Source organism: Martes martes (assembly GCF_963455335.1).
Source record: "Martes martes genome assembly, chromosome: 1".
NCBI classification, from domain to species: Eukaryota; Metazoa; Chordata; class Mammalia; order Carnivora; family Mustelidae; genus Martes; species Martes martes.
Genome location: NC_137888.1, coordinates 9,764,984 through 9,780,898, shown reverse-complemented (window position 1 = coordinate 9,780,898; position 15,915 = coordinate 9,764,984).

Sequence of the window (15,915 nt, the reverse complement as noted above, 5' to 3'; positions counted from 1 at the left end):
AATGTGAGGAAAAAGCTGTGAATTTTCCCCCTTATTTTTTTAATACCCATGAGTTTTTTATTTAGAAAAGAAAATCTAATACATAATTGGTACCTTTGCAGTTAACTCACCCAAATGTTATTTGTTTAAGAGGTATTTGACGTCCAATATACTCAGTGTTGTGTGTGTGTGTGTGTTTTTAAAATAAGGCTGTTTAAGCTCTTTTCCTAGAAAAAGGATGTTGCCTTTGCCAAAGGCACATTATCTTTAATGTCCAGCATTTTCAGTCTATTTTCTGCAACTTAAATTTTTCCACATTTTAAATTGTCTCCATTCTCCAAACAGCAAATTGGTAGGGTTAGAAGACCTTCCTTTCCTAGTTGCTGACTTGCCTTGCTTAGGAAATTAAACACAGTCTCTCCCCTTTGATGGAGAAACCCATCACTGATGGGAGCACAAATGAGAGAATGGTGAGGTCTTCAAAGTCTGCCTCTGTTTAGATAAGCACCTTCCAACGTCCAACTCTGTCCTATAGCATTATAATGCTTATTATGTTTAAAATTGAGGGACGCCTGGGGGGCTCAGTTGGTTAAGCAACTGCCTTCAGCTCAGGTCATGATCCCAGCATCCTGGGATTGAGTCCCATGTTGCGCTCCTTGCTTGGCAGGAAGCCTGCTTCCCCCTCTGCCTCTGCCTGCCACTCTGTCCGCCTGTGCTTGCTCCCGCTCCTCTCTCTCTGACAAATAAATAAATAAAATCTTTAAAATAAAATAAAATAGGGGCGCCTGGGTGGCTCAGTGGTTTAAGCCTCTGCCTTCGGCTCAGGTCATGATCTCAGGGTCCTGGGATCAAGCCCCGCATCGCGCTCTCTGCTCAGTGGGGAGCCTGCTTCCCCCTCTCTCTGCCTGCTTCTCTGCCTGCTTGTGATCTCTCTCTCTGTGAAATAAATAAATAAAATCTTTAAAAAATAAAAATAAATAAAAATAAAAAATAAAATAAAATAAAATAAAATAAAATAAAATTGATAGAAATGCCTTGAAGGTAGGCAAAAATTCAAAAATCTAGTTATAATGAAAAAAAATCAGAGAAAAAGGACTAAGTGAATTTAAAAAGCCTTAAATGGAGAGCTGTTCAACTGTTATTACAGATGTGAATAAATTATGTGAGATAACTGTCCAAGCATAAAAATATCTGTAGAATTCAAGAATCTATAGGACAGATCACTCGATGAACCATACCCCCAGTCTAAGAACCCAACACATCTTTGAATATGGGTATGAAGGTGGTTTGGGAGAAAACATGAAAGAGATAGTGTATTTTTAAAATCCTGTTGAGGGGGGCGCCTGGGTGGCTCAGTGGGTTAAAGCTTCTGCCTTCGGCTCAGGTCATGATCTCAGGGTCCTGGGATCGAGCCCCGCATCGGGTTCTCCGCTCTCTCTCTCTCTGCCTGCCTCTCTGCTTGCTTGTGATTTCTCTCTGTCAAATAAATAAATAAAATCTTTAAAAAAAAAATCCTGTTGAGGTTCCTTGGGTTACAATTGCTTTGCTCTATTTTCTATGTCAAGAAGAGAGTTCATACCCTTCCAAACAACATAACTCCAGTGGGATGTTTGGTTGGGGAAATGAGTCATGTAACATACTATGCAGTGATGTCTTTTCCTTTCTTGTCCCTAAATTCTGCCCATTCCAGGTGTTTCTACACTTGTACAAAATAATCAGCACTCACCTGGAGACTCTACGGGACTCTTGTTCCTCAGATGTTCTCCTGGGCTTCATGCATACATAGTCTGGGAAGTCACCACAGATGATGTTAGGCCTCTTTGTACCCAGTACTTTTCCCCAAAGATGTTTCAGGAGTACTTATGGGGTTGTACAAATCCCAGATTGTTAATTTCTGCTCTTGGACCTCATTAAATATTCTTGCCCTCTCCAGAAACATTCTCTGCCCCTGCAGAAAGCTGTTGAATCCTTATTAGGTTCATTCAAAACTTGGTGACCTTTAGGTAGACCCCCAAAGATGAGAGATGATAAAGAAGAAAACTAGGAAGTGTCACATGTAGACAGAGTCAATGCATTCATTTTTTGTTTTTGAAGTAATCAACTCTTGAGCTAAGAGTTTAGAAATTCTATTCAGATTTAGACATTCTTTCAAAAGTAACTATGCGAATGATTTCCAAGTTACCCACTCTATAATTCCTGCTAAGTTGAATAATGCAATATTTGCTGCAGGCTAAGTTGAGTATTTGATTTTCATTTCACAAACTTCTGATTAAATACTCCTTAAATACTCTGTGGATTGTGATTATCAACCATGACCTCCAGGTGACCTGTTGTTCCAAATCAGACAGGAAGAAAGAAGGAGGGGTCTTAGAGGAAACAAAACCTATTGTAAGGAACTCTGAATTAGAGTGTCAAGAAATGTGTCATTAATTCGATTCATGATTTTAGGCAAATTCTTCTTTTCTTTCTTATTTCTTATTTCATTAAAAAAAGGAAATAGAAAAATGTCATCTTCCAAGAATATGGTAGAAAAGGTAAGTTGAGTAAAATGGTTATAGTTGATGTTGCCCTTCAAAAGTATTAGTTAAAAGTATATAGAAGAAGAGCCTGAGGGCATTGCTTTGGTGACAGAACAATTCTATATCTTGATTTTATTGGTAGTTACATGAATCCATATCCTAGATAAAATTGTATAGAATTACACACACACACAAACACATACAAATACATATTAAAAAATGCTAAAAACTGGACTGGTTTGCAGGTAATGTAACAGTATTATACTAATGTCAATATCTGGGTCTTGGCATTGCACTTTGTTTATATAAGATGTCGTCACTAGGGAAAGCCTGATGAAGGGTACACTTGGACTCTGTGTATTATTTTTATAACTTCCTGTGAATCTATTCTTATTTCAAAATAAAACATGTTTTAAAATGCCATTACATATCTGTCTCCAGGTGCCTTCTTGACCAATCTGGTATTCCTTATGTGTGCAATTTACAGTGAAAATAAAAGTACAAATAATTAAAAAAGCAAAAAAAAGACAGTGGTGAAAGAATGTCAATTGTTACAAGGGGTAGGATGAGTCACAACAAAACCATCAAACAGGGTTCTTCTCTTGTAACTTAACTTTGCATAAACGTGAATACAATGGTGCCTTGTTTAACACCACTTTGAACTTAGAAGCAAAGTTTTTAGGGACAGCCTTTTGAAACCTAAGCCTTTTGTAAACTGAGATGCTATGGAACATTTGTTCCATGAGCTGCTTCACAAAAACAAAGCAATCTGTAGTAAAATAAGTTTGGAAATACTGAAATTAAACATTTTTTCCCTGAATCTTTTTTCATGATAGTAATTTAAAAAAGAAGAAACATACCTTTGAAAAAACAGACTCCAGACTTCTACTTCCTGAAACAATGGAGTAGGTGGTCCAGATGATTTGGCTCAACTCTCTGCTGAAAGCAAGTAGAAAGTTGGATCACACACACACACACACACACACACACACACAGTCTGATTGAAGGCACTGGAGAACTGTCGATATAGTGAGAAAGTATGGGGCCAAGATCCAGGAAAAGACAGAAACACAAAGAAAAGTTTCCAGCATTTGGGTCATTTTCACCATAAAATAAAAATTTTTACCTGGAAGAGTAGACGAAGAATTTGAAAAGATACTCAGAGCTTTTGCCAATTTCACACGGTGAGTGGGAGAAAAACAGGAATTCAGAACCTGCCAAGAGTCCTGGTATATCTCTCATGCTTTGGGTTGAGGGTTTGAGTCAGGGTGGATAGAAAGCAGAACAGCCATTTGGAAACTGAAGCCTTCCTAAGGGTCACTTCAATCCTTGAAATTGGTCCCAGGATGCTGGTGCAAACAAAAGTAAATCATCTCTCTAGGAAGATAAGGTCTTAAATAAAATTTATGATTTACCACATTCATCAGGCAGTCAATTGAAAATATCACGACATAGGAGGTGATAAGGAAAAACAGTAGAAGCAGACCCCAAAGGGCCCCAGATCCAAGAGTTGTCAAACAACAGAACTTAAAATCACAGTGCATAAGTGGTCAAGGAGATATGAGAAAAAATGCAGAATCTTTTTAAAAGATGTTATTCATTTATTTGCTGGAGAGAGAGAGCACAAGCAGGGAGAATGGCAGGCAAAGGGAGAAGCAGTTTCCCTACTGAACAAGGTGCCCAATGCAGGACTTGATTCCGGGACCCTGGGATCATGACCTGAGTTGAAGGCGGATGCTTAACTGACTTAGCCATCCAGGTGTTCCCCCAAAATGCAAAGTTTTGATGAATATTTGGGAACTGTCAGGATAATCTTAGAAAACTCCAATAACTGGAATTAGAAACAGTGAAAGAACTAAAGCATATTAAAGAGTAAGAGAATCAGTGACTTGAAAGACAGATTCAGAGAAAATATCCAGAGGGAGGCACACAGGGAAAAAAAAAAGATAGAAGAAGACAGAAGAAAGAGTAAGAGTAGAAATGGAGTGACAAGTTCTATTATACATGTGATGAGGTTCCTTCTGGAAGAATAAAAGAAAGGGAATGGTACAGACTTAGTATATAAGGAGGCATTGTTTATAATTTTCCAAACTGGCAGAGATTCAAGAAGCTGGAGAAATCCAGAGAAAAACCTCATCAAAGAAAAGGACAGAAAATCAAAAAAAAAAAAAAAAAAAAAAAAAAGGACAGAAAATCAAAGACAATGGAAAAATATGAGAAGTGACTAGAGAAAGAAGGACATATGATTTTCAAAGGAAGGACATTAGACAGACAGTTGTCACCTCAAAAATAAATACATAAAAATAAAATAATAAATTATTAAAATAAAGTAAATAAAAATAATAAAATAAAACAAAATCTAGAAGGTAATAAATGGGAGTTTTCAAAATGCTGAAAGAAAATTAATATTCAACCTAGAATTCTACATTAGGTTAAAAAAAACTCTTCAAAGATGAAGACAAAATAAAGACATTGTCAGACAAAAACAGAGTGGATTTGTTGCTGCTAAACTTGAATGGAGGGAAGTAGTGGAGGTCTTCTTCAGGAGGAAGGAAAATGGTCCCAGATGGAGGCTTCGAGATGCAAGAAAGATTGAAGAGCAAGAAAGGGCGATTATGTCTGTATATTAAAATGAATTTTGACTGCACAGATCTGTAATAATATTGGAATAGAGTATGCAAAGATGTGTGCAAAAGCAAATTATCTGGGAGGGAAGGAAAAGGAGTTTCTGTATGTATAACTGGGGTGAAGAGAATTAGGCTTGGGGACAACAGGGCCAGTGGCATCTCTAAGTAAACTGTGCAAGAACAGTGAACTAGTATTAAACCCTCATGCTCACAGAGGGGTGAAAATAAGACAAACGTTAAATATTCTAGAAATCCAAAGTAATGCAGGGCTGGAAGAAAGGGGATCTAGAAACAGCTAGAACAAGTAGAAAGCAAATAATAAGATGGCAAATTCTTCATCAAATATATTAGTATTTCTAACATTACAGTTACTGTAAACTGTGATCTTGGTGACTGACAATAATAATAATAGTTAATGTATGGAAGTCCTATGTTAAACCACCTAACAAGTAGTGGTTCATTCAATCCTCGTGGAATTCATATGTCATAAGAACCATTATTTTTTCCCACTTTAAAAATGAAGAAATTGAGGCATGAAGAGGTTGAATAACTAGCCCAGGTTCACCCAGCAGGTGGGGGCAGAGCTGGGGTTTGAGACTGTGCAATTAATGCCAAACCAGTGTTTTTTTGGTTTTGTTTTTGTTTTTTGTCTTAAACAATAGAAATTTATTTTCTCACAGTTCTGGAAGCTGGAAATTCCAGATCAGTACAGTTGGGTTCCAGTGAACCCTTGGTTTGCAGATAGCCTTCTGTTTAAGAGTGTTTACACAATATTTCCTCTGTGTGTGCTCATATCCTGGTGCCTTTTTTTTTTTAAATTTATTTAAATTCAAGTTAGTTTCCTTATAGTGCAATATTGGTTTCAGGAGTAGAATTTAGTGATTCATCACTTGCGTATAACACCCAGGGCTCATCATAAGTGCCCTCCTTAATGCCCATCGCCCATATATCCTATACCCCTCCCCTCCAGCAACCATTAGTTTGTTCCCTCTAGTCAAGAGTCTCTTACTGAACCTGTGTTTTGGATAACCACATTGTGCTATATGATTCTGTTCCTCCTGTGGTAGCACTGAGAAAGTTGCTGACTTATTGACTGGTGTTAAAGAAAATAAATTGTTTGAGACTTCAGGAATTTCTCCGGAATTAGAAATTGAAGCCATCATTATATTAAAACTTAAAATTAAAAAAAAAAAATACTGGGGCACCTGGGTGGCCCAGTTGGTTAAGCAGCTGCCTTCAGCTCAGGTCATGATCCCAGCGTCCTGGGATCGAGTCCCACATTGGGCTTCTTGCTTGGTGGGGAGCCTGCTTCTCCCTCTGCCTCTGCCTGTGCTCGCTCTCTCCCTCTCTCCCTCTCTCCCTCTCTGACAAATAAATAAATAAAATCTTAAAAAAAAATACTGAGAACAGCTTGGTGGCTATTAATAGTAAGAGCCTTAAGAAGTTTCATTCTTGGATGTAGTATTTGCTCCCACTTTGAGGACACTGTCACAAACACTAAGTACAGGGAAAAAATGCATGGGCAGAGATGTCCATGGAGTCTTGTCTGTGACGGAGAAAAAAGTGAAACTGTGTAAATGTATTATTAACAGTGAAGATTAGTGGATGAGATAATATTTGGCAATTAAAAGGGTACTAATAAATAAAAGCATCATATATACATACAACATTTACAAGTATATAATAGAAAGCCATTATATTAAGTGATGCAGAAGGATACCAAATAGCGTATGAATAATCAGATGTATATAATCCTCCTTTCCCATTCTCCTTTACAAAAATCCCCAAAGAGAAAGAGAACTATGCAAAACCTGATATAATACTGAAGAAAATATGCTAAAATATTAGTAATCTGTATGTTTGGGCTGTAGGATTACATATTCATTTGTTCCTCTTTTTGTATTTTCCAGTTCTTCTTGGGGCCTGCATTAGATCACTGACAGCAAACATGGTGGTTTGAAGCAGTGAAACCTCTTATCCGAGGAGGGGGTACTTGTACTCTCCCTGAGCGCATTTAGAAAAGGATCAGTTACCCAAAGATGGCAAAGTTCCTGATGGAACGTAGCCTTGTTGCCTTCCAGGGAAAACCCAACAATGAATACCCAGTGGTTTGGACTCTCATCTTGTGCCTGTTGCCTTGGCTTGGAGGGGCCCATCGCTTCCGGTGGATGCTGCCCAACAATGGCCAAAGCAGTTGCTCTAAGGGAAGACTGTGTCTGTGCCTCATGGATGGCAGGAGGAGAGAGGAAAGAGGACACTGGAGAGAAAAACATGCAAGGAAACAACCTGTGTGAGACCACTTCTTCTTTTGCAACTTTATTATTATTATTTTATTTTATTTTATATATTTGACACAGAGAGAGAGAGATTACAAGTAGGCAGAGAGGCAGGCAGAGGAGGAGGGGGAAGCAGGCTCCCTGCTGAGCAGAAAGCCCGATGCGGGGCTCGATCCCAAGACCCTGAGACCATGACCTGAGCTGAAGGTAGAGGCTTAACCCACTGAGCCACCCAGGCATCCCTCCTTTCACAACTTTAAGCCATACTTTTGTAGATGCATCCATACATCTCTCCATGATTATTTCTTCAACAAATAGCTGTTGCATGCCTGTCCTAAGGCAGTGCTATGCTTGGGGCCAAGGGACTAAAATCAGTTTGGGGAAGAGATCTAGGTTTTGTCTGAACGATCAATCAATCATGGAAACGGAGACTTCATGCTCTATTTTTTTTTTTTTTTTTTATTGAGGTCCATTTCAGTTTCCTTTTCTACTGCTATTGATATGATATTGCTTAGGATATTTGGTTATCCTGAGAATCAGAGAACCTGCTGGCTATTTACTATGCTCCTTTAAAGTTAGTGTCTCAAAGGCTACTTTATCCTTGGGTCTTTATCTGGGATCTATGGACCCTGAAGATCCATGATTAGGATTCATATGAACTTGGTTAGGACAAAATATATCCTAATCTTTACCAACCTCTAGTTCAGATATGACATTTTTAAAATCATGAATATAGAAAACAGACAGCAATAATATTAGAAGAACATATGACTTTCTCATCAATAGAAATCACAGGTATTTGATGATAAGCTCAAGCCACATTATATTTGTTACAAATGTATAAAATATTGTGTATACTCATCACTTCCCTGAAATTACGGTCATTCTGTTTGGCAGTAGTTCTTGTTATTGAATCACTTAATAAAAAAGTATAGATGTGTGTCTTCATTGGAGAAGTGTCTGTTCATATCTTCTGCCCATTTTTTAATATGATTGTCTGTTTTGTGTGTGTTGAGTTTGAGGAGTTCTTTATAGATCCTGGATATCAACCTTTTGTCTGTACTGTCATTTGCAAATATCTTCTCTCATTCCGTGGGTTGCCTCTTTGTTTTGTTGACTGTTTCCTTTGCTGTGCAGAAGCTTTTGATCTTGATGAAGTCCCAAAAGTTCATTTTCGCTTTTGTTTCCTTTGCCTTTGGAGACATATCTTGAAAGAAGTTGCTGTGGCTGATATCAAAGAGGTTACTGCCTATGTTCTCCTCAAGGATTCTGATGGATTCCTGTCTCACATTGAGGTCTTTTATCCATTTTGAGTTTATCTTTGTGTACGGTGTAAGAGAATGGTCGAGTTTCATGGCTATCAGACACATGAAAAAATGTTCATCATCACTAGCCATCAGGGAGATTCAAATTAAAACCACATTGAGATACCACCTTACACCAGTTAGAATGGCCAAAATTAGCAAGACAGGAAACAACGTGTGTTGGAGAGGATGTGGAGAAAGGGGAACCCTCTTACACTGTTGGTGGGAATGCAAGTTGGTGCAGCCACTTTGGAGAACAGTGTGGAGATTCCTCAAGAAATTAAAAATAGAGCTTCCTTATGACCCTGCAATTGCACTACTGGGTATTTACCCCAAAGATACAGATGTAGTGAAAAGAAGGGCCATCTGTACCCCAATATTTATAGCAGCCATGGCCACGGTCGCCAAACTGTGGAAAGAACCAAGATGTCCTTCAACGGATGAATGGATAAGGAAGATGTGGTCCATATACACTATGGAGTATTATGCCTCCATCAGAAAGGACGAATACCCAACTTTTGTAGCAACATGGACAGGACTGGAAGAGATTATGCTGAATGAAAGAAGTCAAGCAGAGAGAGTCAAGTATTATATGGTTTCACTTATTTGTGGAGCATAACAAATAACATGGAGGACATAGGGAGATGGAGAGGAGAAGGGAGTTGAGGGAAATTGGAAGGGGAGGTGAACCATGAGAGACTATGGACTCTGAAAAACAACCTGAGGGTTTCAAAGGGGCGGGGTGTGGGAGGTTGGGGGAACCAGGTGGTGGGTACTAGGGAGGGCACGGATTGCATGGAGCACTGGGTGTGGTGAAAAAACAATGAATACTGTTATGCTGAAAAGAAACAAAGCATTAAAAAGAAATTTAAAAACCAAAAAAAAAAAAAAAAGTATAGATGTTTCTATTTACAATTTAAAAACCCTCTATTTTAATAGCTATTTTGATATTAGGTTTTTCCTGAAAAACAGAACTAATAGGATTCGTATATATGGTTTATTATGTATAAAGAGATTTATTATAAGGAACTGGTGTGCAGTTATGGAGGTTGACAAGTCCTGAGATCTGCACTGAGTAGGCTAGAGATCAAGGTCAATTTTGATTTCTCCTTGCTAGTCAGGATCAAGCACACCAGCCAGGACAGTAACTCCCTTCTTTGCCTGTTCATTCAGATTATGAGGATCCCAAAGTGGCGCAGCAGCAGTCTTAACTTCCAGCTCAATGGAATCATTGTTTTGTCTTCTGATGGAAGCACTCTGCCCTTTGGAACTAGACTGCTAGGCCAGCAGAGCATAAGGTCATGGGAACAGGAAGCAGAGGTTTTGCTAGGGGGTCATTAGGGGTAATAGAGAGTAGTGTCACTCCCATTTCTACCCCTTGATTCCTGGACCCATGATGCCTGACTAAGAGAGAAGCAGCACCATATAGTGAATGCTGATTCAGAGCATACACAGCCTTCTGGAGAACCTTGTTCCAGCCCTGGGGGTATTTCCACCCAGCCAGCACTGTGAGTCTTCAAGAGGCCATTCTACTAATCTATCAGGACAGCTGTTTCAGGAAGGTTGGGAACATGGTTAGAACTCTAGTCAAGTCCATGAGTGTGGGCCCACTGCTGTACTCCTTTACTGTGAAGTGAGACCCTTAATTGGAAGCCATGCTGCATGGAATCCTATGATGATGGATGGAGCATCTGTGAGTTCATGGATGGCAATTTTGGCAGAAGTACTGCATGCAGGGTAGGCAAATCCATATCCAAAGTGTCTGCTCAGTTAAGAACAAAATGCCATCCTCTCCATTATGGAAGTGATCTAATGTAATCAACATGCCCTCTGGTAGCTGGCTGATCATCCCTGTTAATGATGCCATATCAGGGCCTCTGTGTTAGTTTCCACTGTTGGCAGACTGGTCACTCAGCAATGGCTATAGCGATGTTGGCCTTGGGGAGTAGAAAGTTCATGCTGCTGAGCCCATGCATAATCTGTATCCCTATACCATGGTCACTTTGTTCATGATATGAATGGGCAATGATGGGGTGGCTGGGGTGACCAGTTGGTATTCACAGAATAGAACATTCTCTCCTCCTGAGTATTAAAATACCCCTCTTCTGAGATAACCTTTTGATGAGCATTCACATGGGATCCAATTATCTTTACAGTTTTTTGCCCATTAGAGGGGTCTACCCATATACCTTTTCCCTAGATTTCCTTGTCACCAATTTTTCTATAATGTTCTTTCTAAGTTCCTGACCATCTGGTCACATAATAATTGGCCACAGCCCTAGGACAGTATGTAATCACACATCTGACCATGTCTCCTTCCAAGCAAGGTGCACAGCCAGGTGCACTGCTCAAAGTTCTGTCCACTGGGAGGACTTCCCATCACTTTGTCCTTCAGAGATGTCCCAGAGGGGCTGAGTACCATAGCTGTCCACTTTCAAGTTGTGGTTGTGTATCATACAGACACATCTGAAAACCAGGTACAAGTCTTCTCTTTCTCTGTCAATTGGTTGTAGGAAATTCTTCGTGAGGCCATAGATACAGGTTGGGAGCGAGAGGGTAGTGTAGCTGAAGAGAGGACCATCGACATTTATGTCACTTCTTTGTGTAACCTGTACATTCAGGGCCACTCAGGCAAGCCTGGTTACGTATGTATCTCTTCCATTTGATGACAGAGCATTTCTGTGCATGCCCAACTTTATGTCTTAATGGGTCAGGAACTGTCTGGTTCAAGACGGGAGCTCAAGTCACATGGTAACCTGGTGGCCTGTTAAGCATTTAATCTCTAGTAAGGCCCAGTAGCAGGCCAAGTTGTTTCTCAAAAGAAGAATCATTATCTACATAGAAGAGCAAAGCTTTGCTCCAAAATCCTAAGGCACTTTGCTGCAATTCACCCCCAGCCTCCAAATAGCATTTCTTTCTGTCACCAATACTTCAAGCACCATTGGATCTGCTGGACTATATGGCCCAAGTGGCAGAACAGCTTGGACCTGTTGTAGATCTTTCTCTTGTTCTGGGCCCCACTCAAAATTAGCAGCTTTTTGGGGTGCCTGGGTGGCTCAGTGGGTTACAGCCTCTGCCTGCAGCTCAGGTCATGATCCCAGGGTCCTGGGATTGAGCCCCCGCGTCGGGCTCTCTGCTCCGTGGAGAGCCTGCTTTCTCCTCTCTCTCTGGCTGCCTCTCTGCCTACTTGTGATCTCTGTCTGTCAAATAAATAAATAAAATCTTTAAAAAAAAATTAGCAGCTTTTTGAGTCACTTGGTAAATAGGCTGGAGAACACACCCAAGTAAGGAATATGTTGCCTCTAAAATCCTTAGAGGCCCACTAGGCATTACACCTCCTTTTTGTTGTAGGAGGGGCCAAATGAAACAACTTATCCTTAATCCTAGAAGGGTATCTCAACAGACGCCACACACTTGACATGTAAACATTTCAATTAGGTAGAAGGCTCCAGAATTTCTGCTGGATTTCTGTTTCACCCACTGACATGCAAATGTCTTACCAGTAAGTCAAAACTAGTTTCTACTTCTTGCTGACTAGGTCTGATCAACACAATATCATCTGTCCACTGCAATGGACCAGTATCATCTTTCATGGACGAGAAAGGCAACCAAGATGCCCACAAACTAAATTATGAGGTCACGTGGAGAGTTGATAGACTCATGACGTAGGATCATGAAGGTATATTGCTGGCTTTGCCAGCTGAAAGAAAAGTGCTTCTGGTGGTCTTTACTACTGTATTTTGAGAAAAAAGCATATGCCAGGTCAAAGGCTGCATACCAGGTACCAAGATATGTACTAATTTGCTCAACCAGTGAAACCACATCTAGTACAGCAACTGCAATTGCAGTCACCACTTGAATAAGCTTACGATGATCTGCTGTCGTTCTCCAAGACCCACCTACCTCTGCACAGGAGAAATAGCAGAGTTGAATGGAGATTTTGTGGGAATCACCATCCCTGTGCTTTTCAAGTCATTGCTGATAGCATTATTCTCTGCAACCCTTCCATGAGTTCCTACTGGATATTTCTTGGTGTCCTAAAGACTGTTTTTCAGAGGGTAGTTCATCCAGGAAGAAGTAGAAGTAAACTAGTTTTTTTGCATCTCGGGAGTTCTTCCATGGTTGGGAATTTTATAAACTGGATTGGGACAAAATATGTCTTTATTTTTACTAACCACAAATGCAAATGTAGTATTTTATTCAATCATGAATATAGTTAACCCATGGAAGTAGTAGTATAAGTACTTATGACTTTCTTACAAACAGAAATCACAGATATTTCCAAACCACATTATAATTGTTGCACATGTATCAAAATATTATGTATGTTCATCACTTCCCTAAAATTATTTTCATTCATTGTGGCAATAAATCTTGTTATTTAATGAATTAATAAAGAAGCATAATTTTTACTAGTTACAACTATTTAAAAAAACTATTTTCATAACTGTATTTCAATATAAGTGCATTTAACAGAGTAAAACAATACTGGTAAATCTGGATGTCTTGTGTCTTTTTTTTTTTTTTTTTTTTTAAATTTATTTATTCGACAGACAGAGATCACAAGTAGGCAGAGAGGCATAGAAAGAGAGAGAGAGGGGGGAAGGCAGGCTCCCCGCTGAGCAGAGAGCCCGATGCGGGGCTCGATCCCAGGACCCTGGGATCATGACCTGAGCCGAAGGCAGAGGCTTTAACCCACTGAGCCACCCAGGCGCCCCTGTCTTGTGTCTTTGATCACCATTATAGCTTATTTTGGTATAGGGCAACATCTGTATTTTCTACCTGCCTAGGTAATATCTAATAATCTTCATGACACTGATGATACTATTTTATTTTTATGGTTCCTCTCATTCAACTATTTCACAAATTATTTTGGACATGAGTCATAAGACATCTATGAAAATGTAAACCTTCTTATTTCTACTCCCCCAAGTGTTCTACTGAATTTAGTTCTATTGAAAGAATTATACCCTTTGTTGTTGCATTCCAATCATGAGGCCTACAATAATCTCAGAGTTTTAGGAATGGAAGAATAAGGAAGAGCTTTCCATCAGAGATAATCACAGAAGATAACTTATTCATTGTTCCTTCATTCAGCTAATGTTTTTCAGAGACCATGTTGAATGTTAACAATGTACCAGATTATTTAGGGTTTCAAGGATGGATGTGACATGGTTACAATAAAAGTAAAAGAGCTTAATCAAGCAAAAGAGGTAGATAAGCAAAAGACCCTGAGGACACAGAACACAGAGCAGAGGACTCTGTCTGGCACAGGAGAACATGGCTTTGTGGGTGAAGATACATTTAAACTTGGTGTTAAAGAAAGAGTATAACTATAGTCCAAGCAGAGAAGGGACACAGGAGTAGGATTGGTTACAAAGGAATATGGCTGTTGCTGGGGCCATTACAATCAGAGCAAGCAAAACAGAAAAAGGAACATATGTTTTGGGGACCACAATTGGTGTCTGTGGGAGTTATCTGGGTGAGAAAATGGGAGAAGGTGATGCCAGAAAGGTAGCATGCCATGGAGACTGGACTTGGGATTTCTCAATAGGTAATAGAAAGCCACTAATAACTTTTAAGCAGAGGAATAGCACGATCAGACACAAGCATTAGAAGGATGATTCAGGAGATGACACATTGAAGGGAGACAGGGAATCAAAAAGATCCTGTGACCCATCTGAATTTGGAGAAAAAGAGAAAAGAGAAGAATCAAAGATGTCTTTCAACTTTCTTGTTTAGGTGAGAGGTTTGGTGGTGACATCCTTAATTGGGGAAGGTCAAGTTAGAGGCAGAAAGTAAAAAGATGAGAGATACTGAGTCTGGGAAAATAAATGCATGAGTCATCCACATGGAAGTGATAGTTAAAGCTATGGGAATAAACGCGTTTTTCTAGGAGAGTGTCTAGACTTGAGATGTGAGGAGCTTTGAGGACACAACCCCAGGGAACACTAATGTGTAAGGGTGGAGCCAGGAAAGATGAGTCAGTGAGGGAAACTAAAGGAGGCAAGTCAGACTACCCTTTGGAGAATCCAGAAGCACCACAGGAGGAAAATTCAGGGCAGGGGGTGAGTGGGTGAGAATTTCAATGAGAATTTTTAAAGTAGCTACAGAGGCTGAGGTCCAAGATGAATATCCTGAAGGTGAAGTGAAATTGTCCATATGAAGATGACACCTAGGGGGCTACATTAGACTTCTAGGCTCATAGCAGAATACCAAAGACTGGGGGTGGGTGTGGTGGGGGCCTTCAACAACAGAAATTTCTCTCCTTGCCATCCTGGAGGCTGGATGTCTGAGATCAAGGTTCCATTAGATTTGGTTTCTCCTGACGTCTCTTGATGGCTTATAGATGGCCAACTTCTCACTGTGAGGACACAGTGAGAAGCACAGCATTTTTTTTTGTGCATGACCACTCTTGGGTTCTCCTCCTGCTCTTATAAAGGCATCAGCCTCATGAAATAGGCCCCCAGCCTTATGACCTCACTTAACTTTAATTAACTCCTTGAAGGTCTTACCATTTAGCACAAGTCACACTGGGGGTTAGAGCTTCAACATATGAATGGAGGAGGCACAATTCAGTCTGTGACAGGAGCTGTGATGGGAAACAGTGACATGAAATGGAGTTGCAAAGATCCAGTACTTCAGAGACAGGGAGCAAATCAGTTTCTCTAAGAGGATATCCAAAAGGAATGATGTACCTCTTGAGAGCAGTACATGGATGAGAAGACCCATAACTGACTTTTGGAAGCTTGCAAACCAGGATAAGATGGCATCTGCATTTTCCCCACAACGGACTGGCGTATGAAGAAAATGACCTTCCAGTATGAAGGTTTGTTATCTACTGTTTTCCAGGGGTACTGACAGTTGGTACTCCTTGAGTCTATAAGATAGTCATGGCCATAGAGGGGACATGTGCCCAAGGTATAGTGTATGCAGATCTACTTGGTCAACACACAGCCATAGCTATGTATCACTGAACCCTCAGCCAACTATTGAACAGTGTGTTTTGGGATGCCTTTGCCATCAGGAACTACCTTTGGCCACAGCCCCTACTGACTCAGCAATGTTGGAATTGGTGCTGGACAGCAGAGAAGGGTCATTTTATTGCCTGATCACAGGGATACACATGAAGATGGGGCTCTCTGACTAAGCTAGATCTTCTGCAGAAACCCAAGCTTCTGGGTCTGCTGTCACCCTTGCTGCCCACCAG